General features: G+C 42.6%; 1 pseudogene; it reads left to right on the top strand.

Moving 5' to 3' along the window:
* The window catches only part of LOC140187636 (cytochrome P450 2D17-like), a 47,524-nt pseudogene that overhangs the window by 6,543 nt on the left and 19,216 nt on the right, over nt 1–21,765 (top strand).

Below are 21,765 nucleotides of genomic sequence, written 5' to 3'. Positions count from 1 at the left end.
AGGCATCGGAAAGAAAATAGTTATGTGATCGCTGTGTGCAGAAACATCGTCCAAATCAGTGTCTCACATATGGCAAAATTTGCAATGGCTGCGGTAAGATTAATCATTTTTCACACTGTTGTAGAAGTAGAAAGAAGGAAAATAAAATGAAGCAAGTAAATGCTGTGCTTGAAGATGAACATGAGGAATTTTATGTGGATGTGCTTTGTGAAAATAAAGTAAGAATGACTGGACTATTCCGTTGCTGTCACGGTCCAGACCAGTTATTTACTGGTTCCCTTTAAATTTCCTTTGTGTCATGATGGGGACCGTTGACTCCTTGTTTTCCTTTAATTCATTGTTTCCCTGTGTTTCTTGGGCTCTGTAATTAAAGGCACTTGATTCTCAGCTGAACGAGCGGTATTTAGTGTCCGGCTTACAGCTATTCAGCACTAGACTGTCACCAGACGTCACTGAAGCAGGTGTGAGCAAGTTACCTTTACCTTGCCGGAGTGAGCCAAGTCACATCGCCATATCAAGTCAAGTCTTCTCCCCGAAGCAAGAGCCAGTAAGTCGCCTCTCCTCACCGGAGCCAGCCTGTCAAGTTAACGCGCCTGAGTGAGCCCGCTGTGCTACCTCGCCGTAGTGAGTCAAGAGCCGCTGCCTGTAGTTCCAGGGCCAAGTCGAGAGCTCACCGTTTGGAGCTACTTCGTGCCAAGATAAAGAACTGTCTATCGATGTGTGGTTTTGTCTCTTCATGTCCTCGCCTCCACTGGGTAGGTCCGGCCGTTTGCCGCTACCCTGAGTTGGGAACTGTCTCCTGTGTCCTCGCCTCCACTGGGTAGGTCTGGCCGTTTGCTGCTACCCTGAGTGGGGAACTATCTCTTTGTGCTCTGTGTCCTGTGTCCAAGAAAGAGTCCCGGCTCTGTGTCCTGCGTCCAAGGAAGAGTCCCGGCTCTGTGTCCTGTGTCCAAGGAAGAGTCCCGGCTTTGTGTCCTGCGTCCAAGGAAGAGTCCCGGCTCTATGTCCTGATGTTTCAAGTTCCAAGTCCATGTCCGGGTCCCGAGTTCCCAGGCCAAGCCCAAGTCGAAGTCTGGGTCCCGAATCCCAGGCCAAGCCTAGGCCTTGAGTCCCCGTCTTAAGTTCAGGGTCCGAGCCCAACTCCAGCCACACATATTCCTACTTCCGCTTCATTCACTCCTTGATGTCTTTCTGTACAATCCTTGCTTCCCTTCTTTTCTAGTAACTATTAATAAACTTTATTTTTGGTAATGCTACAAAATATTTTTGTGTCCTGCATTTGGGTCCACCCGTGCTCCGCACTTGTGACAATTGGAAGTGAATCAAAACAATATTCTGTTTAAACGTGATACTGGAGCGTAAGTAAATGTTCTTGCAGAATCTGAGTTTAATGCTTTAAAGGCAAGACCAAAGTTACATCAGACAAATATAAAAGTGACTGGGTATTCAGGTGCAGACATCCCAGTTAAAGGAACATGTGCAGCAAAGGTATCACACAAAAATATTGTGCACACGCTTTCATTTGTGGTTGTGCCAAAAAATGTACAGTCAATTCTGGGTTTATCTGCCCGTGAAAGACTTAATTTGGTGAAAAGAATTTTAGTTTTGGATAGTGACACAAAGTCAGAACACAGTGACTCGATGAAGGAGTATGAAGACTTGTTTAAAGGGCTTGGTTGACTTCTAGGAGAGCACTTGGTTAAAATTGACCATACAGTGCAACCCGTAATACATCTGTGCAGAAAAGTGCCTTTTGCATTACGTCATCAACTGAAAACGGAGCTAGACAGAATGGAAAGGCTAGGAATCATAAAAAATGATGAACCAACTGAATGGGTCAATTCGCTTGTCATTGTTGATAAGAAAAATGGAAAACTGAGGATTTGTTTAGATCCAAGAGACTTGAATCGCGCCATTAAATTTCAAATTGCCTACTCGTGAAGAAATTATATCACAATTTGCTAATGCAAAGTATTTTAATAAATTAGATGCATCCTCCGGATTCTGGCAACTCAAATTAGATGAACCGAGTTCAAACTTGTGTACCTTTAACACTCCTTTTGCCAGATACTGTTCTCTTGGATTCCTTTTGGAATTGCATGAACTCCTGAAGTGTAACATAAAACCATTCACATGTTATATGAGCACATTGAGGGCATAGATACATCTGTGGATGATATTATTATTTGGGGTGTGACTAAACAAGAGCATGACGCCAGGCTCAGACAAGTCTTTGAGGCAACATGCAAGGCCAACCTGAAATTGAATGAAGACAAATGTCAGCTAGGAGTGACTGCACTTACATTTGTGGGTGATATCATTAGCGAAGAGGGTGTGCGTCCTGATCCATTGAAGGTTTCTGCTATTGAGAACATGCCAAGACTGCAGTGTAAAAAGGATGTTCAGAGGTTTATGGGAATGGTTAACTATATCGGAAAATTTATACCCAATCTTTCGGAACAGCTTGCTCCACTGAGGCAGCTAACGGAAAAGAGAAATGAATGGAGCTGGAACCATGAACAGGAGAAGGCATGGCTAAATCTCAAGACAGTACTCACCAAAGAACCTGCGTTGAAATTCTGTGATGCTGAGAGACCCATCAAAATCTCATGTGATGCATCTCAAGCAGGCTTAGGAGCAGTATTACTCCAAAAACATGATCAAAAATGGCATCTCATTCATTATCTGATCCAGAAACAAGGTATGCCCAAATTGAAAAAGAATTGCTCAGCATTATGTTTGCTTGTGAGATATTTCATCAGTTTGTGTCAGGGCAATCTATTGATGTGAGCCATTGATTACATTGTTTAACAAACCTTTAAAGGACTGGCCTTTGCGAATTCAGCGAATGATGATCAAATTGCAAAGATATGCATTGAATCTGTCATGCATACCTGGAAAATTCATGTACACAGCTGACGCACTTTCCAGAGCTGTGGATCCAACAACAAAAGACAGTCACAGGAACGTTATTGATGTCCAGGTATTCATTGATATGGTCATAGAAACTGTACCTATTCCTCCCAAAAAGTTGGAACTGCTGCGTCTTGAGACAGAGAAGGACAGAATTCCCAGTCAGGTAATACAAGTGGTGTTGGATGGATGGCCAGGTAATAACTATGACTCAGTAGTACAAGATTATTGGAACCACAGATCAGAACTGTCTATTGTGGATGGGATATTGTACAAAGGTAGTAGAATTGTTATACCTAAAAGTCTCCATAAAGAAATGCTTGATAAAATTCATGAAGGCCACCTAGGCATTGAAAAATGTAAGAGAAGGGCACGGGAAGTGATGTTTTGGCCCAGGATGAATCAAGTGGTTGCAGGATTGTTGTCTTCTTGTCAAATATACCTTAAGCACCAACCTAGCAACCCTAAAGAGCCACTGTATCCACACCCGAATCCTCAGAGACCTTATCAGAAGTAGGTGTTTATCTTTTTATTAATACTGTAACAAGAAAGACTATCTATTAATAGCAGATTACTACTCATTGTATCCTGAAGTGTACTGTCTGGGCAGAATGACTGCAGAAAATGTAATTTACAGGCATGAAGTAGTTTTTTTCAAGACATGGTGTACCTGATGAAGTTTTCACAGACAATGGTCCGCAATTCAGTAGTGAATGCATGAAACATTTTGCTCGTGAATGGGGCTTCGTTCATACAACATCTAGTCCATTTTTCCCTCAGTTTGATGGATTAGTTGAGAAATCGGTAGGAATTGTCAAGAAACTGATGCACAAAGCAAAAGGTAGTGGAAGTGATTTTTATAAAGCTTTGTTAGCCTACTGAAGTACTGCACTTGAATGTGGATTTTTGCCTGCTCAGCTCTTGATGGGACGATGTTTGAGACCTAATCTGCTAATGGATGAGAGCCTTCTGAGAACAGAGGAAGGTGAACAAGTGAAAAGGTGGAAAGATGAACACAAAGCAAAGCAGAAGATATACAAAAGTTTGGGCACCCAAGTCAATACTTCTGTTACTGTGAATAGCTGAGCGAGTAAAAGATTTCCAAAAGGCATGAAGTTAAAGATGACACATTTCGTTAATATTTTAAACAAGATTGCTTTTTTATTTCCACCTTTTACAATTTCAAAATAACAAAAAAGGAAAAGGGTTGAAGCAAAAGTTTGGGCACCCTACATAGTCAGTACTTAGTAACACCCCCTTTGGCAACTATCGCAGCTTGTAAATGCTTTGTGTAGCCAGCTAAGCATCTTACAATTCTTATTTGGGGGATTTTCGCCCATTCTTCCTTGAAAAGGGCTTCTAGTCTGCGAGATTCGTGGGCCGTCTTGCATGCACTGCTCTTTTGAGGTCTATCCACAGATCTTCAATGATGTTTAGGTCGGGGGACTGTGAAGGGCAACGGCAAAACCTTCAGCTTGTGCCTCTTGAGGTAGTCCATTGTGGAATTGAAGGTGTGTTTAGGATCATTGTCCTGTTGTAGCAGCCATCCTCTTTTCATCCTCAGCTTTTTTACAGATGGTGTGATGTGTGCTTCCAAAATTTGCTGGTATTTAATTGAATTCACTCTTCCCTCTACCAGTGAAATGTTCCCCATGCCACTGGCTGCAACGGAAGCCCAAAGTATAGTGGATCCACCCCCGTGCTTAACAGTCAGAGAGGGGTTCTTTTCATGAAATTCTGCACCCTTTTTTTCTCCAAACATACCTTTGCTCATTGCAGCCAGAAAGTTCTATTTTAACTTCATCAGTCCACAGGACTTGTTTCTAAAAATTTTCAGGCTTGTTTAGATGTTCCTTTGCAAACTTCTGATGCTGAATTTTGTGGTGAGGACACAGGAAAGGTTTTCTTCTGGTGACTCTTCCATGAAGGTCATATTTGTGCAGGTGTCGCTGCACAGTAGAACAGTGCACCACCACTCCAGAGTCTGCTAAATCTTCCTGAAGGTCTTTTGCAGTTAAACGGGGGTTTTGATTTGCCTTTTTAGCAATCCTATGAGCAGTTCTCTGGGAAAGTTTTCTTGGTTTTCCAGACCTCAACTTGACCTCCACCATTCCTGTTAGCTGCCATTTCTTAATTACATTATGAACTGAGGAAATGGCTACCTGAAAATGCTTTGCTATCTTCTTATAGCCTTCTCCTGCTTTGTGGGTGTCATTTATTTTAATTTTCAGAGTGCTAAGCAGCTGCTTAGAGGAGCCCATGGCTGCTGACTGTTGGGACAAAGTTTGAGGAGTCAGGGTATTTATAAAACTTTGAAATTTGCATCACCTGGTGTTTCATAGAATCATAGAAACATAGAAAATAGGTGCAGGAGTAGGCCATTCGGCCCTTCGAGCCTGCCCGCCATTTATTATGATCATGGCTGATCATCCAACTCAGAACCCCGCCCCAGCCTTCCCTCCATACCCCCTGATCCCTGTAGCCACAAGGGCCATATATAACTCCCTCTTAAATATAGCCAATGAACTGGCCTCAAATGTTTCCTGTGGCAGAGAATTCCACAGATTCACCACTCTCTGTGTGAAGAAGTTTTTCCCAATCTCGGTCCTAAAAGGCTTCCCCTTTATCCTCAAACTGTGACCCCTTGTTCTGGACTTCCCCAACATCGGGAACAATCTTCCTGCATCTAGCCTGTCCAATCCCTTTAGGATTTTATACGTTTCAATCAGATCCCCCCTCAATCTTCTAAATTCCAACGAGTACAAGCCCAGTTCATCCATTCTTTCTTCATATGAAAGTCCTGCCATCCCAGGAATCAATCTGGTAAACCTTCTTTGTACTCCCTCTATGGCAAGGATGTCCTTCCTCAGATTAGGGGACCAAAATTGCACACAATACTCCAGGTGTGGTCTCACCAAGGCCTTGTACAACTGCAGTAGTACATCCCTGCTCCTGTACTCGAATCCTCTCGCTATAAATGCCAGCATACCATTCGCCTTTTTCACCGCCTGCTGTACCTGCATGCCCACTTTCAATGACTGGTGTATAATGACACCCAGGTCTCGTTGCACCTCCCCTTTTCCTAATCGGCCACCATTCAGATAATAATCTGTTTACCTATTTTTGCCACCAAAGTGGATAACTTCACATTTATCCACATTAAATTGCATCTGCCATGAATTTGCCCACTCACCCAACCTATCCAAGTCACTCTGCATCCTCTTAGCATCCTCCTCACAGCTAGCACTGCCACCCAGCTTCGTGTCATCCGCAAACTTGGACATGCTGCATTTAATTCCCTCATCCAAGTCATTAATATATATTGTAAACAACTGGGGTCCCAACACTGAGCCTTGCGGTACCCCACTAGTCACCGCCTGCCATTCTGAAAAGGTCCCGTTTATCCCACTCTTTGCTTCCTGTCTGCTAACCAATTCTCCATCCAGATCAATACCTTACCCCCAATACCGTGTGCTTTAAGTTTGCACAATAATCTCCTGTGTGGGACCTTGTGAAAAGCCTTTTGAAAATCCAAATATACCACATCCACTGGTTCTCCCCTATCCACTCTACTAGTTACATCCTCAAAAAATTCTATGAGATTCGTCAGACATGATTTTCCTTTCACAAATCCATGCTGACTTTGTCCGATGATTTCACCGCTTTCCAAATGTGCTTTTATCACATCTTTGATAACTGACTCCAGCAGTTTCTCCACCACCAACGTTAGGCTAACCGGTCTATAGTTCCCCGGTTTTTCCCTCCCTCCTTTTTTAAAAAGTGGAGTTACATTAGCCACCCTCCAATCCTCAGGAACTAGTCCAGAATCTAACGAGTTTTGAAAAATTATCACTAATGCATCCACTATTTCTTGGGCTACTTCCTTAAGCACTCTAGGATGCAGACCATCTGGCCCTGGGGATTTATCTGCCTTCAATCCCTTCAATTTACCTAACACCACTTACCTACTAACATGTATTTCGCTCAGTTCCTCCATCTCACTGGACCCTCTGTCCCCTACTATTTCTGGAAGATTATTTATGTCCTCCTTAGTGAAGACAGAACCAAAGTAATTATTCAATTGGTCTGCCATGTCCTTGCTCCCCATAATCAATTCACCTGTTTCTGTCTGTAGGGGACCTACATTTGTCTTTACCAGTCTTTTCCTTTTTACATATCTATAAAAGCTTTTACAGTCCGTTTTTATGTTCCCTGCCAGTTTTCTCTCATAATCTTTTTTCCCCTTCCTAATTAAGCCCTTTGTCCTCCTCTGCTGAACTCTGAATTTCTGCCAGTCCTCAGGTGAGCCACTTCCTCTGGCTAATTTGTATGCTTCTTCTTTGGAATTGATACTATCCCTAATTTCTCTTGTCAGCCACGGGTGCACTACCTTCCTTGATTTATTCTTTTGCCAAACTGGGATGAACAATTGTTGTAGTTCATCCATGCAACCTTTAAATGCTTGCCATTGCATATCCACCGTCAATCCTTTAAGTGTCATTTGCCAGTCTATCTTAGCTAATTCATGTCTCATACCTTCAAAGTCACCCCTCTTTAAGTTCAGAACCTTTGTTTCTGAATTAACTATGTCACTCTCCATCTTAATGAAGAATTCCACCATATTATGTCACTCTTACCCAAGGGGCCTCTCACAACAAGATTGCTAATTAACCCTTCCTCATTGCTCAAAACCCAGTCCAGAATAGCCTGCTCTCTAGTTGGTTCCTCGACATGTGGGTTCAAAAAACCATCCCGCATACATTCCAAGAAATCCTCTTCCTCAGCACCTTTACCAATTTGGTTCACCCAATCTACATGTAGATTGAAGTCACCCATTATAACTGCTGTTCCTTTATTGCACACATTTCTAATTTCCTGTTTAATACCATCTCCGACCTCACTACTACTGTTAGGTGGCCTGTACACAACTTCCACCAGCGTCTTCTGCCCCTTAGTGTTACGCAGCTCTACCCATATCAATTCCACATCTTCCCGGCTTATGTCCTTCCTTTCTATTGCGTTAATCTCCTCTCTAACCAGCAACGCCACCCCACCTCCCCCTTCCTTCATGTCTATCCCTCCTGAATATTGAATATCCCTGAATGTTGAGCTCCCATCCTTGGTCACCCTGGAGCCATGTCTCTGTGATCCCAACTATATCATAATCATTAATAACAATCTGCACTTCAATTCATCCACCTTATTACGAATGCTCCTTGCATTGACACACAAAGCCTTCAGGCGCTCTTTTACAACTCTCTTAGCCCTTATACAACTATGTTGAAAAGTGGTCCTTTTTAATGCTTGCCCTGGATTTGTCGGCCTGCCACTTTTACTTTTCTCCCTAGTACTTTTTGCTTCTACCCTCACTTTACACCCCTCTGTCTCTCTGCACTGGTTCTCATCCCCCTGTTGTGAACTAGCCTCTTTAATTTGATTCCCACCCCCCAACCATTCTAGTTTAAAGTCACCTCAGTAGCCCTCGCTAATCTCCCTGCCAGGATATTGGTCCCCCTAGGATTCAAGTGTAACCCGTCCTTTTTGTACAGGTCACGCCTGCGCCAAAAGAGGTCCCAATGATCCAAAAACTTGAATCCCTGCCCCCTGCTCCAATCCCTCAGCCACGCATTTATCCTTCACCTCGTCGCATTCCTACTCTCACTGTCGCGTGGCACAGGCAGTAATCCCAAGATTACTACCTTTGCGGTCCTTTTTCTCAACTCCCTTCCTAGCTCCCTATATTCTCCTTTCAGGACCTCATCCCTTTTCCTACCTATGTCATTGGAACCTATATGTACCACGACCTCTGGCTCCTCACCCTCCCACTTCAGGATATCTTGGACACGATCAGAAATATCCCGGACCCTGGCACCAGGGAGGCAAACTACCATCCGGGTCTCTGGACTGCGTCCACAGAATCGCCTATCTGACCCCCTTACTATCGAGTCCCCTATCACAACTGACCTCCTCTTCCTTGCCCTACCCTTCTGAGCTACAGGGCCAGACTCTGTGCCGGAGGCACGGCCACTGTCGCTTCCCCCGGGTAAGCTGTCCCCCCCAACAGTACTCAAACAGGACTAACGATGACTATGAACAAGCCATAGCCCTAACAAGCTAATTAAGGTCTGAGACCTCGGTAAAAGTTATCTGAGAGCTCAAATTTCTTGGGGTGCCCAAACTTTTGCATGGTGCTCCTTTCCTTTTTTTCACTATAAAATTGTACAAAACAAAAATAATACACTAATTTTGCTTAACATGTTGAAAAGAACGTTTCATCTTTAACTTTATGACTTTTGGAGATTAGGTCATCTTCTACTCACTTAGCTATTCACAGTAACAGAAATTTTGAGCGGGGGTGCCTAAGCTTTTGCAAGCTACTGTACTTTGATAGATGTTCTCATCCATTACCTGAACTGCATCAAGTAAGAATTCAAGACAAAATGAACACATGGACACAGAAAGCTGCAGTACTTGAGGAAGTAACCCAGATCATACATGGTCCAAACAGAGGAGGGAGCAGTGGTAAGAAGAAATCACCAAGACCGCAAGAAAGAGCCAACTTCAGAGATTCACCTAACGGATGCAGACGAAACAAAACATGTAAATAATAACAAGGAAACACAAGATCTATGTGTACCACTTAGGAGGTCTACTCGTGTTTGTAAACCCACAGAGCGACTGATAGAGACTTGTTGAATTATGTATTTGCTTTGATTAACGTTGTTAATTGTGTTTCTTTTTATGGAAAGAAAGATGTGTTATCACGTGCAATGATGTGCCAGTACATGATTGGACAGAGCACTGAGCATGCGCGGGATTGGCAGAATGCTCCAGCACATGGCTGGGTTAAGACGTGTTTGTTTATTACTGTAAATAAAAGTTCTCTAATTCATCCAGAACATAATTCTTTACTGTTAATCCATGGTACATTTAAACAGAAGTAACATAACAACATCCATCATTTTTATTAGCATCCTACTGCAGTTAGACCTCATTTGGCCAGTGTGGTTTGCTTTGGTGTTAATTTTCTAAATGCAAGCCTTGTAATTCTGACCCCAGATTCCCACTCCTGCCTCATTGTAATAATGGTAAAAAAAAATAAAAAGTTGGTATAACTTTAAATGGTGACAGATTAGATTTTGGTGTCCCCCACACAAATCTCGGAAGGTTAACGTGCATTGGCACAGGTACTTAGAAAGGAAGAGTTTGTTAGCCTGAGATAGTCGCTGAGGAATTGGATCAGAGAAGGTAAATAAATAGTGCAGAAAGATGGGGGAAAATGAGTTCATGTTTATGGGTTCAATATCCTTTCATAAATCTGATGGCAGAAAGGAAGAAGCTGTTCCTCAATAGTTGAGTGTGTTCCTTTAGGTTCTTGTACATCCTTCCTGATGAGAACAGGGCATGTCTTGGGCCATATCTGAACTGAGTAACAGCAAGTCTCGACCACACAAAGATGGACCCAGCAGACAGAGAGAGAGCAGCTGACTTTGGCCGTGAGATCCATTGGTCAGGTAGGAGCCAAGCTATAGGCAATGGAATCCGTCCTCGGTGAAGTTATGGAGGCAATGAGGCAGATAACCAGGTGCCGACAAGCGCAGTCCACAAACTTCAATGCGAAGTGTTAAAGGGAAAATAAACAATAAAGGACTTTCACAGACGAGTTAGTTTTTGATCAGTCGGTTTTTGTTCAGGACCCACTTAGTATGCCAGGAATCAAGGTGGGTCCTCCTTCTGTTGGATCACTCCTGTTGAGAAGCACACTGTACACTTTGTGATAATTTCACACAATACTCAATAAACTATCTCTCGTAAGATGTATATGAGGTCAGGCACTCTTGGAGGTGCATGGGTCACCCTGTTGCTACCTTGAATGTTTATCAATCGGCATAATTTCTGACAAACACTCCCAGTGAAATGCGTTCCTTGGTGGAAGTCGACGTGACGTGGCAATCCCCATCTAGGGATACAGTCTTTGGTCAGAGTTTTTGCTGCATGTGTGCCCGTGACTTTCCTTTCTGGAGTAGGTTCCACCTATCTTGAAAACTTGTCCCCTACTACCAGTATGTTGGAGTATCCATAATGCTTCAGCGAAGGTATGCAATCTACTTGTCAACAATATGTCAGCTCAGGATCTCCCGATGCTTCTCAGGTAGATATTTAAACCCATAGTGAAGCTTGTCTTTGTTGTCCATCTTGTTTTCTATGCCAACAATTTTTAGCCCAATGTCCTCTTTACCCCAATATTGACATTTTGTTTCAGGGTGGGTCTTGGCAGTGTGGTTCAAACCAAGATTGCATTGGATTCCAATACTGTTTCTTAACTGGTGTTGGCTACACAGCTACATCTGCAGAACCTGTGGCTGATGATGTAATAATCTCACTCAGACTTCTATATAGTGACCTACTTGCTTGACGGCTTGCACATGCTCACTATATGCAATGCTGACTTCACTCCTCTTTTATTTTGTCAGCTTCGCCAGTTTGGCAATATCTGGTTTCAGGCAATCTATAAAAGTTTACTTCAAGCAACGATATCTACTGTAGATTCCTCTGCCATCTTCATTTGCTCCCAGAACTCCTGAGTAAACTTATCTGCACATTCCTGCAGTGATCCTCATATTCAGAAAGATCCTCAGGTATCATTTGCTTGCATCAGCCACTCTCCTTTGATCAGTCTGTTTTTCCCAATCACCTCTCAACAACATCCCAAGCACTTTGTACATTTTGTTTATCATCTCCTATATTGCTATCAGCTCTACAAGTCAACTATCTGATTTGCCGAGAAGACAACATATTTCCAGAATTTGAATGCCATCACACGCATGTAATTCGTACATATTCTTAATACTTTGTTCAGCCCAAATCTTTAAACTTTCTTCTTTAGGATGTTAAATTTCTTTTGACTATTTATCAATTTTTTCTGGTTCAGGTGACTGATGAAGAGCCATCTGTGTTCCTTCATGGGTTCCATCTGCAGTTCTGCACATCTTCACTTTCGTGGCCTTTACTGGGGAAGTTGGGACATGGCTGTAAACCCTATTATTTCATCATTGTCATCCTCACCTGAGTCATTAGAGGTCGCTGTAGAATCCATATCATGTCGATCCCATAATTCCTCCAAGTTCAGATGATGACACTGCCTCAGAGAATTGACCAATGTAAGGGTCATTTTCCAAAGAGGAGCACCATCGTCTAATTGAAAACTTTGCTGGGTTTTCTGATACTGCTTCAGTTTTTTTTTGAAGCTTTGTGCAAATTCTGGTGGGCTGCATTGGGGGAGGGGCTACTGCATTGGATGAAAAGAAGCTGCAGAGAGTTGTCCTTTTCTCACTGTTACCATCAGGTAGGAGGTACAGCAGCCTGACGACACACACTCAGTGATTCAGGAACAACTTCTCCCCCCTGCCATCTGTTTCCTAAATGGACATTGAACCCTTGAACACTACCTCACTTTTGAAGTATATGTTATTTCTGTTTATTGCACTATTTTTAATCTATTCAATATAGGTAAACTGTAGTTGATTTACTTATTTATTATTTTTATATTTTATTTTTTTCTCTTCTATATTAAGTATTGCATTGAACTGTTGCTGCTAAGTTAACAAATTTCACGATACATGCCGGTGATAATAAACTTGATTCTGATTCTGCACTTCGATTTGATTGCACTTGTTATGTTTTTTTCACACATTCAGTTAATACAAGGATTTGCTCTTTAAACTTAACTTTTTTGCTTGTACTGTTAACTCACATACTTGGTTTCCTGGCTCAGCACATGGCACGTTTAAAGCCGCATATTCGATCTTACAACTCAGCATGTTCACATTTCCTTAACTGCGATAAAACTGCCATCTCCATTCAGTTTAATTTCTTTCCCTCAGGCATTCTCTGGAGTTTACCTCATTCCTTTTCAATATCATCTGGCAGCCAAATTTCATCCTGATTTCTACATTAACCTTATTAAAGTTAAATACATAGTTCAGATCAGAACTGAAACCCTCAGTTATCTGTTCACATCTTAGAACTGAAGGTTCAATCTCCCTTTTTCTGTACTGGGTTTCACAACTTTGACCATTTTCTTAATTTTGTCATGTAGAACACTTAATTTGTGCTTGCTTTTGTGAACAAATTGGATGATCAAATGAAAATTAGATTGCCACACCAGTTTGTAATAATTTTAATTTTATTGATGCTCTACTGCCCTGTAACAGTTGTTGTTACACATAACACATTAATTTGTGCTTGCTTTTTTCTCACCAAATTGCAACTTTATAAGTGTAATAGAGCAACATAAAGTTAATAGAATTTTCCTTCACTATTAAACTTCCTTTAGATGGTGTATTAAGGCAAGGACTAGGTGAATTCTCTGACTGTTTGGAACATAAGGAGCGTGGTCTTACATCCTATTAAATGTGTGCGCTAAAACTTACCCTTTCACTTTGGATTCTTCAATGTCCTTAAATATTCACAGCCATCCTGCCGACTATGCCAAGCTGTTGAATCCTGATGCTTTTGGGATCCAAATGTTATTCAGAAGTTAAGAATGAGCCATAAAACTTGTTGCTTATGATCGTTTCATGAAACAAGAGGAAAGAACAGAAAGGAAGATGTACGGCAAGGGACAAAAGAGAGCGACTAAACAGTAATGTGATTTTCTTATAGCAGACTAGAACTAACAGAAATTCCATTAATAACAATTAACCAATAAGTTAGCTAGATTCAGGCAATAGGCTAGCTGCTACTGAAACCAGAAAGTTTCCAGAAAAGTATTGAGGCAACTGTAACTACCAGAAAACTCACTGAACTCACTCACATGTATTCAGGTGATTATATACAATACAAACAAACATAATAAAGTTAAAGAATAAAACTAACAATTATACACCTCCGTCCACCAGGGCCTTGTTACTGGCTTTGTTGACTGACAGTAGACTGATTCGGTGGTATCAGGCAGATTGACGATGTCCTGTTTTATGTGAACAGGATATCCCTGGGCACCTTCCAAATTCAGTATCATCTTTTACTCTATTCTATTAACTTCCTTTTCAGTATCAGATTCACCATTTTGGACTTTCTGTTAGCATAAAACCCAGAGTTTCAAACATACAAGGGACATTCAACTGCAAGATGCTATAATGCATTTCTCAGCTGCAGTTGCAGAGGACATGGTTAAGGCCTCTTTGCAGCATTTGCTCAGGCAGTGGTGAACAACAGTGTGCACTCACTCCAGAGGTGCCTGCAAGCAGATATGGAGGGTTGAGTGAAAACATGCCAGTGCAGAACCAGAAGGTGGGGACTGCAGCATACAAGTGGGACGTGAAGAGCTGGGGCCCACTAACAAAAGGACATCTTTGGATGCTGACCTGTGGGACTGCAGATTCTCTTGGCCATCTTCCCAATGCAGTTTGTTCCTCAGAACCAGCATTTCACAACACTAAACCAGCAAGCGGGGACGCAGGGTCTACCTGAAATCTAGCAATTCCTTTCTTCCCACAGGTGCTGCTCAACCCACCAAATTTATCCAGGCTCTTAGTTACAATTGACATATGAAGGGTTAATTTCTCTGGAGTGTTGGAGAGATGATAGAAGTTCATAAATTTAAGAGGCATAGATAGGGTAGTCAGTCAGAATTTTTCTCCCAGGGTAGACGTGATAAATGTCAAGGGGCATAAAATTAACATGAGAGGGGGAAAGTTTATAGGAGATGTGCAGGCAGTGTTTTTACACAGAGTGGTAAGTGCATGGGTTGGTCTGCCAGTGTTAGAGGTGGGGGCAAAGATGATATTGGTGTTTACCGGGCTGTTAGACACATGAATATGTAGGGAATGGGATGGGGTGGAATAGGGATCATGACAGAGGAGATTTAGTTTCATTATTTGGCATGGTCAGTGTGGAATGGGGAGTCTGTTCCTGGGCTGTACTGTTCTCTGTTTACCACTGGGGCACTGGTATCTGTCCATCCTGGGGTGGATATGTGAATGTATCAGTGAGGAAACAATGGTGAGAGGAATCCCCTGTTGCATTCAATGTTACAGGGGCCAGAGAGACAAGCTCACTGGGCCCGGCACCAACAGCCACAGGGATGCAGAATAAACAGGTGCTGGGTCTGACAGAGAGCTGAGTGATAGAGCTGCCTCTATTCGATACTGCAGTAATGTCCTGGTGCTTTCTCTTTCAGCTGTGGAAGAAGTACGGCGATGTGGTGAATTTAGAGTTTGGATGGACAAACCTGGTGGTGCTGAGTAGCTTCAAGACCCTGAAAGAGGCTCTGGTGAAGAAATCGGAAGATTTTGCAGACCAGCCACCCTTTCCGATTTATGAGAAGTTCTTTCAGCGGGTCGGGGAGGGTGAGTATGAACTGGGCACCAGGGAATGTCCTGGGCACTGATGGGAGGGATTGGGGATCGTTGAACATCAGGTTTCTGTGAATGATCATTGCACTGGGAACCCGAACACCAGACTGGGGAGGAGGATGAGAGATCATCACGTCCAAAGAAATTAGGTCAAAAATATCCAGAAATACTAGAGACCAAGATCTCTGTAACTGCATCTTAATATGTACAGACAAAAGGAGTCTCACTGGGTTGTTTTGACGATTTAATGTTCTGCATGGTATTGAAGTGCCTCCTAAGACACTATTTTATCTTTTATTTCGTTATATATTCCCTTCCTCAGTAAGGGTCCAGAGGCAGTTGACAAGGATGATTCTGGGAATGAAAGGGTTATCATATGAGGAACGTTTGATGCCTCTGAGTTTGTACTCACTGGAACTTAAAGGGATGACGTGGAGCTCCTTGAAACCTTTCGAATGTTGAAAGGCCTAGACAGAGTAGACGTGGAAAGGATGTTTCCATGGTGAGGGAGTCTAGGACAAGAGGGCGCAGCCTCAGGATAGAAGGGCATCCTTCAGCCAGAGAGTGGTGAATTTGTGGAATTTGTTACCACAGGCAGCTGTGGAGTCCAGGTCATTGGGTATACTTAAGGCAGAGTTTGATAGGCTCTTGTTTGGACATGGCATTAAAGATTACGGAGAGAATGCCAGGGAATGGGGTTGAGGAGGGAGAGAAAAGGATCAGCCATGATTGAATGGTGGAGCAGACTCGAGGAGCCAAATGGCCTAATTCTGCTCCTATGTCTTATGGGATAAATACCACCAGTCTAGATATCATCCCTGAAGAAGATGGCAGAGTTTGTCATTGAAACGTCAGGTATAATCGATACCTGTACCCGGCTGGAAGCTGGAGAAGAGATTATTTGTCTTCTGCCACTGACAGTTTGTAGTCCTGACTGAGGTGAAATAATGTGAGTCTGGGATGATTCAGCCTTGTTAATTATGAATGAGTTATTGAGACAATGGGATGCTGGACTCACCTGATTTTGGTTATTTTGCCAGTTCACGATATTCATAAATATTTCTGAATGAGCATTGTAGAAAATAAAGCTGAATGGAAACAACAAACAATCTGATAGAGCAATGTAACAGATCAAGCCCCATCTCGGGAGGTGGAGGTGGAGGAATTGTCGATGTTTTGGTCTGAAAATCTGCGATCAGGGCCCACAACATTGACTATTCCTCCCCCCCCCCCACCTCCAGATGCTGCTCAAGATGCTGAGTTTCTGCAGCAGATTGTGTGTTGCTCCAGATTCCAGCATTCCAGTGTAAGGTGAATGTAACACTGTGTGGGTTTTCTGTTGTCCATTTTGTACTGCTGCTGGCATTTCAGTTAATGTTGTCTGTTTCACAAGCACACTCCAAAGTCAAAAATCATGGAGTCAAATGGCACAGAAACAGGCCCTTCAGCCCATCATGACCATGCTGATCATCAAATACCCATCTATACCAATCCCATTTACTAGCATCTGACCTATTGCCTCCCATGCTTTGGTGAATCAAGTGTTCAGGTAGAAATTCTTAAATGTCTTGGGAACTTATTTCCACCACTCTATCAGGCAGGGCGTTTCAGGTTCCAAACATCATCTGTCTGAGAAGCTTTTCCTCAGATCCCATCTAAACTTCCTACCCCTTCACTATAAACTTTAAACTCCTGTCCTCTAGCTTTTGACTTCTCTACCATGGGGAAATGTTTCTTACCATCTGCTGTCTTAGCCCCTGATAATCCCCACTGTTCCTGCAGGTATCGTCTTTGCAAAGTATGGGAACTGGTGGAGAGAACAGAGAAGATTCTCACTTTCCACACTGAGAAACCTTGGGCTTGGGAAGAAGTCGCTGGAGTTGCAAATTGTGGAGGAAGCAGAATTTTTGAGTAAAGAATTTGAGGAGGAGAAAGGTAACAAAGCAACTTTCTAAAGAACCAAGCGATGCCTTGACTGCTGTGGAAATGTAAACTATTTATTTATTCCAACACTGAAATCCACGAAGAATTTGGAAGGTTTGTCAATCTGGTAGGAAGAATGGAGAAAACCAAAGTAGAATAAAATATGTGGGAAAACAGGAAATATCGAAAATGCACAGCAAGTCAAGGAACACATGTAGGAAGAGAAACATTTGATATTTAATCTCTGAGACTCTTCATCAGAGCTGGGGAAGAGAGAAAATATGTTAGTTTTCTGTAGTGCAGAAGGTGAGGGAGGAATAGGTAGAACAGGAACTATCCCTCATAGGGAGAGACCAAATTAGTTAAAGTAACATTGGTTTGGATTTGTGTCCATGTGGGACTGGGGGACATGCCCAGAAAGGCCACGTATTCAAATACAAATGACTGAGCCCAAACACTGACTGGCAGAAATGGCTATTTCTGGTACAGACAGAAAGAAGGGGTGAGATCGCTGAAGCTGGAGAAAGTGATATTGAAATTAGAAGGCTGCATTATGCTGAAACAGAAAATTAGGTGATATTTCTCACTGTTGAAACCATGCAGCAAGTCCGAGTGGGAATGGAATGAAGAATTAAAGTTCCAGGCAACAGGAAGCTCAGGGTGCCTAAGATTTTCATTGAATAAAGAATCACAATCAGAATCAGACTTATGATCATGAACTTAAATGGTTTCTGAATCATTGAGTGTGGGTCTTCAGGTCCTGTACCTCCTCCACCTTGGTAGTAACAAGAAGAGGGCATTTCCTGGATGGTGAGGGGTTTTACTGATGGATGCCCCCTTTTTAAGGCCTTACCTCTTGAAGAGGTTCTTGAATGGGGGGGGTGGGGGGGAGAAGCTGTACCTTTGATGGAGCTGGATGAGAAAATGACCATTTGCTGCCTCTTGGGCCCTGTGCCAGAGAGTCTTTAGTGACACTCTGAACTCCGTTCTGAAAGGGCAACAGGAAGTAGAGGGGGGGCCTGGGTTTATGGGTGCATGCCATTGAAAGTGGTAGTGTAGGTTGAGAAAATGATTAGTATGACATAAACAATGTTGAACTTCAGCAGTAGAAGCAGAATGTATAAAAGTAGAAAATTCATGCTGGACCTTTATAACATTCTGGCCTGGCTTCAGCTGAGCCATTGTTTTCAGCTGGAGTCACCTCAATATAAGAAGGATCTGATGCCATTACAGAGGGTTCCAGAAAATATTGATGAGAATGGTTCCTGGGATAAGAAACTAACTTTACAAGGATAGACGAGAGACAGGCGGGCAGTTTCTTCAGAGAAAGCTGGGGAGATTTGGTAGACTTCTATAAAATGCTGAAAAGTCTGGGCAGTGAAAGGTCACAGGTACAAAACAAAAAGGAAAGGAACTAAGACTGACTTGAGGAAAGTCTATCTCATGGAGCAGGTACTTGGAATCTAGAATGCACTGTTGTCAGATGTGATGGTCCTGAGAAAATGGTCATTAGACAGCAGGGAAGTGACCTTTGACACATAAAAGTCAGGCGAAATCTTGCCTGACTGGCAGAAGGAAAACAGTGGGAACAACGAGGGCATTTTCTGACCGGCTGCCTGTGGATTAGCGGCATTCCATGGGGAGGGGGCGAGGGTGGTGTTGGGTCCACTATTTTTCACGTTGTACACTTGTGATCTGGATGATAGCGTTGCTGGATTTGTGGCCATGTTCACAGGTGACCCAATGATATGTGGAGGGGCAGCCCGTGTTGAAGCAGGGAGTGTTCAGAAAGACTTGCACAGATGAGGGGAACAGCTAGAAAGTGCAGATGGAGCAATGGAGCAAAGTCTGTGCTCATGCACTTTGGTCGATGGAATGAAGGTGTGGACTATTTTGTAAACGGAGCACGCATTCAGAAATCAGAGGTGCCAAGGGACTGGGGGCTCCTCATACAAGGTTCCTTAAAGGTTAACTTGCACTCTGAATCAGTGGCAAGCAAGGCAAATGTAATGTTAACACACATTTCCATTGACCAAAATATAAAAGCAAGGAATAATGCTGAGGCTTTATAAGGCATTGATTAGACCACAGTTGGGGTATTGTGAGCAATTTTGGGCCCCTTATCTGAGAAAGGATCTGCTAGAATTGGAGAGGGTCTAGAGGAAGTTTATCAGAATGATCCTGGAAATGAAAGGGTTAACGATGAGACCTTAGATAGCTATGGACCTGTACTTGCTGGAATTTAGAAGAATGAGGAGAGAGGGTCTCATTGAAACCTACCAAGCATCCTAGTATAAAGGCCTATAATGTATGGATTAGCAGAGGATTTTTCCAACAATGGGAAGTCCAAGTCCAGAGGGTACAATTATAAAATAGAAGGATGTCCATTTAGAACGGAGATGAGGAGGAATTTCTGTAGCGAGAACACAGCCAATCTGCGGAATTCATTGGCCAAGCCATTGGATATATTTAAAATGGAGTTTGATTGATTACTTAATTAGTGAAGGCATCAAAGGTTATGGGGAGAAGTCAGGTGAGTAGGGTTAAGGGAAAACAAATCAGTCCAGATTGAATGGTGCGGCAGACTCAATGGGCCAACTGGACTAATTCTGCTCCTATGTCTTATGTTCCAGACATCAGTTACTGAATCTCTTAATACCATTGATATATTTAACAAACGGCTTTTACTTACATCCCTACACTGGAACACTCACAGTTTGTCGTTATTGTTCCAGGACTTGCGTTTGATCCACATTTCAAGATAAACAATGCCGTCTCAAATATCATCTGCTCAATTGTCTTTGGATATCGCTTTGATTATCAAGATAAAAAATTCCTTCAATTTCTCCACATCATTGAAGAAGTTTTCCTCTTGGAGGGAGGATTTTGGGGTCAGCTGAGTTGGACTCAGAGTTTGTAGATATCAGAGAACTCAGTCAATGCGAGGTTAGAGCTTGAGCTAGTAGGTGTTCACAATGTCACTTGTGGGAGAGACTCAAAGAAAGGGACGTGACTACAAGACAAGGGGGTGGAAACATCCACTTGAAACATCAGGAGAAAAACAGAGTTAATGATCAGGATTGGAGAAGTGAGAAAAGTGTGTTTCAATTTTCAGAGAGAGGAAGGGATGGAGAGGGGACAGGAGAATGTCTACAGTAGGATAGGGACTAAGGTTGTTCTGGCATGAGTGACTCTCAGACCTATTGTAGGGTTTTGCCTTAAACCATCAATGATTCCTTTACCCCTGCGGTTGCTGAGTTCCTCAAGCAGAATGTTTGTTGCTCCAGATCCTGGCATCTGCAGTCCTTGTATCTCCTGTTTACTTATGTTGTGTTTGGAGGAAATACCGAGAATATTTCAGACACCATGAAGGTGAAAAGACCAATCTTTTTCCACTATAAGTCTTCTTCATTTCTTAATATGCAATCAATTTTACCTCCACCCACTTAACACATTGGAAAAATCCTTGGAAATCATTTAAAATGAGAGAGAGGGAATGGCTGGATTGACACCTTATAGTTTGCACGTTCAGCCAGTCAAATATTTGGTGTATTTTTGGTTCAAGTGTGATGCAGCAAGTGTTCCTGCCAGAGCTATCCGAGAACATCTGTCCAACATTAATAAAACACATTGACCATTTTCTGGTCAGATTGAAGCATTCCTCTTGACTCATACACTTTTCCCGCAAAACCCATCCACGTGTCTTTTAAGTTTATCGTTGAGACTTTCTGTTACGTTTATATCCCTGGGCCGTAGACATTCTACATAAGAATCATTTTACCAACCCTTTTGTTCCTTCAGCTTTGTGTTTTGCATCAAGACCATTGACGGGAGCTTTAATTTAATAGACTTATCAAACTGTACCAAACTTACAACAGATTTTATTGATGCTCCTACAATTCTTACATATGACTTAAATGAGTTCCAATCCACTTGAAACAACAAAAGATGACCCACTTAACCAGAGTCTTACAGAGTTTCATCAGATTGTCAGCTCAGGCCACCAGTCTACCTCAAGTTAACTGAGTAGTTCAAAACTTCTTCCACTGCAGCCTTAGTTGTCCAAGCTCTTTAACCTTGTTGTCCTCTGCTTTGGATGAGCTGCCTGACTGGACAATGAGGTCCACCTTTCCTCGTATTTTGCTTAGTATCTGTACACCTGTGTCTGGAAGCATTATGTCGCCAGGATGGCCTTGGTCCCCACCCGACTGTAGGCATTCCTTTTTTTCTCTCCATCCCTCTCTCTCTTTGTAACTTAAGATACATTTCTCCAGGCCCGAAACATTAATCCTTTATCTCTCTGCCCTGATGTATCTAGTGTTACTGAATATTTCTAGCATTTCCTGTTTTTATAGCAGATCTCCTGCATCAATTTTTGCTTCAGTTACCAGCCATTTACATGTTGCCCCCTCATGTAGATCTGAATTGTTAGGTTTTTGTCACTGTTAAATCCACAAGGCCCTGGCTTGTCCTGTGCTTCACAAATTGGGAGCTGCCTGTGGATGTGATACAAGCCCACACAGCTCGTGGTTTGGATCTCCTGGAAGAGATGTTAGTACCCCAGGCTTATCGG

Source organism: Mobula birostris, chromosome 25 (assembly GCF_030028105.1).
Source record: "Mobula birostris isolate sMobBir1 chromosome 25, sMobBir1.hap1, whole genome shotgun sequence".
Lineage (NCBI taxonomy): Eukaryota > Metazoa > Chordata > Chondrichthyes > Myliobatiformes > Myliobatidae > Mobula > Mobula birostris.
Note: the sequence above shows the minus strand (reverse complement) of the source record. Positions and strands in the feature narration are given on the sequence as shown.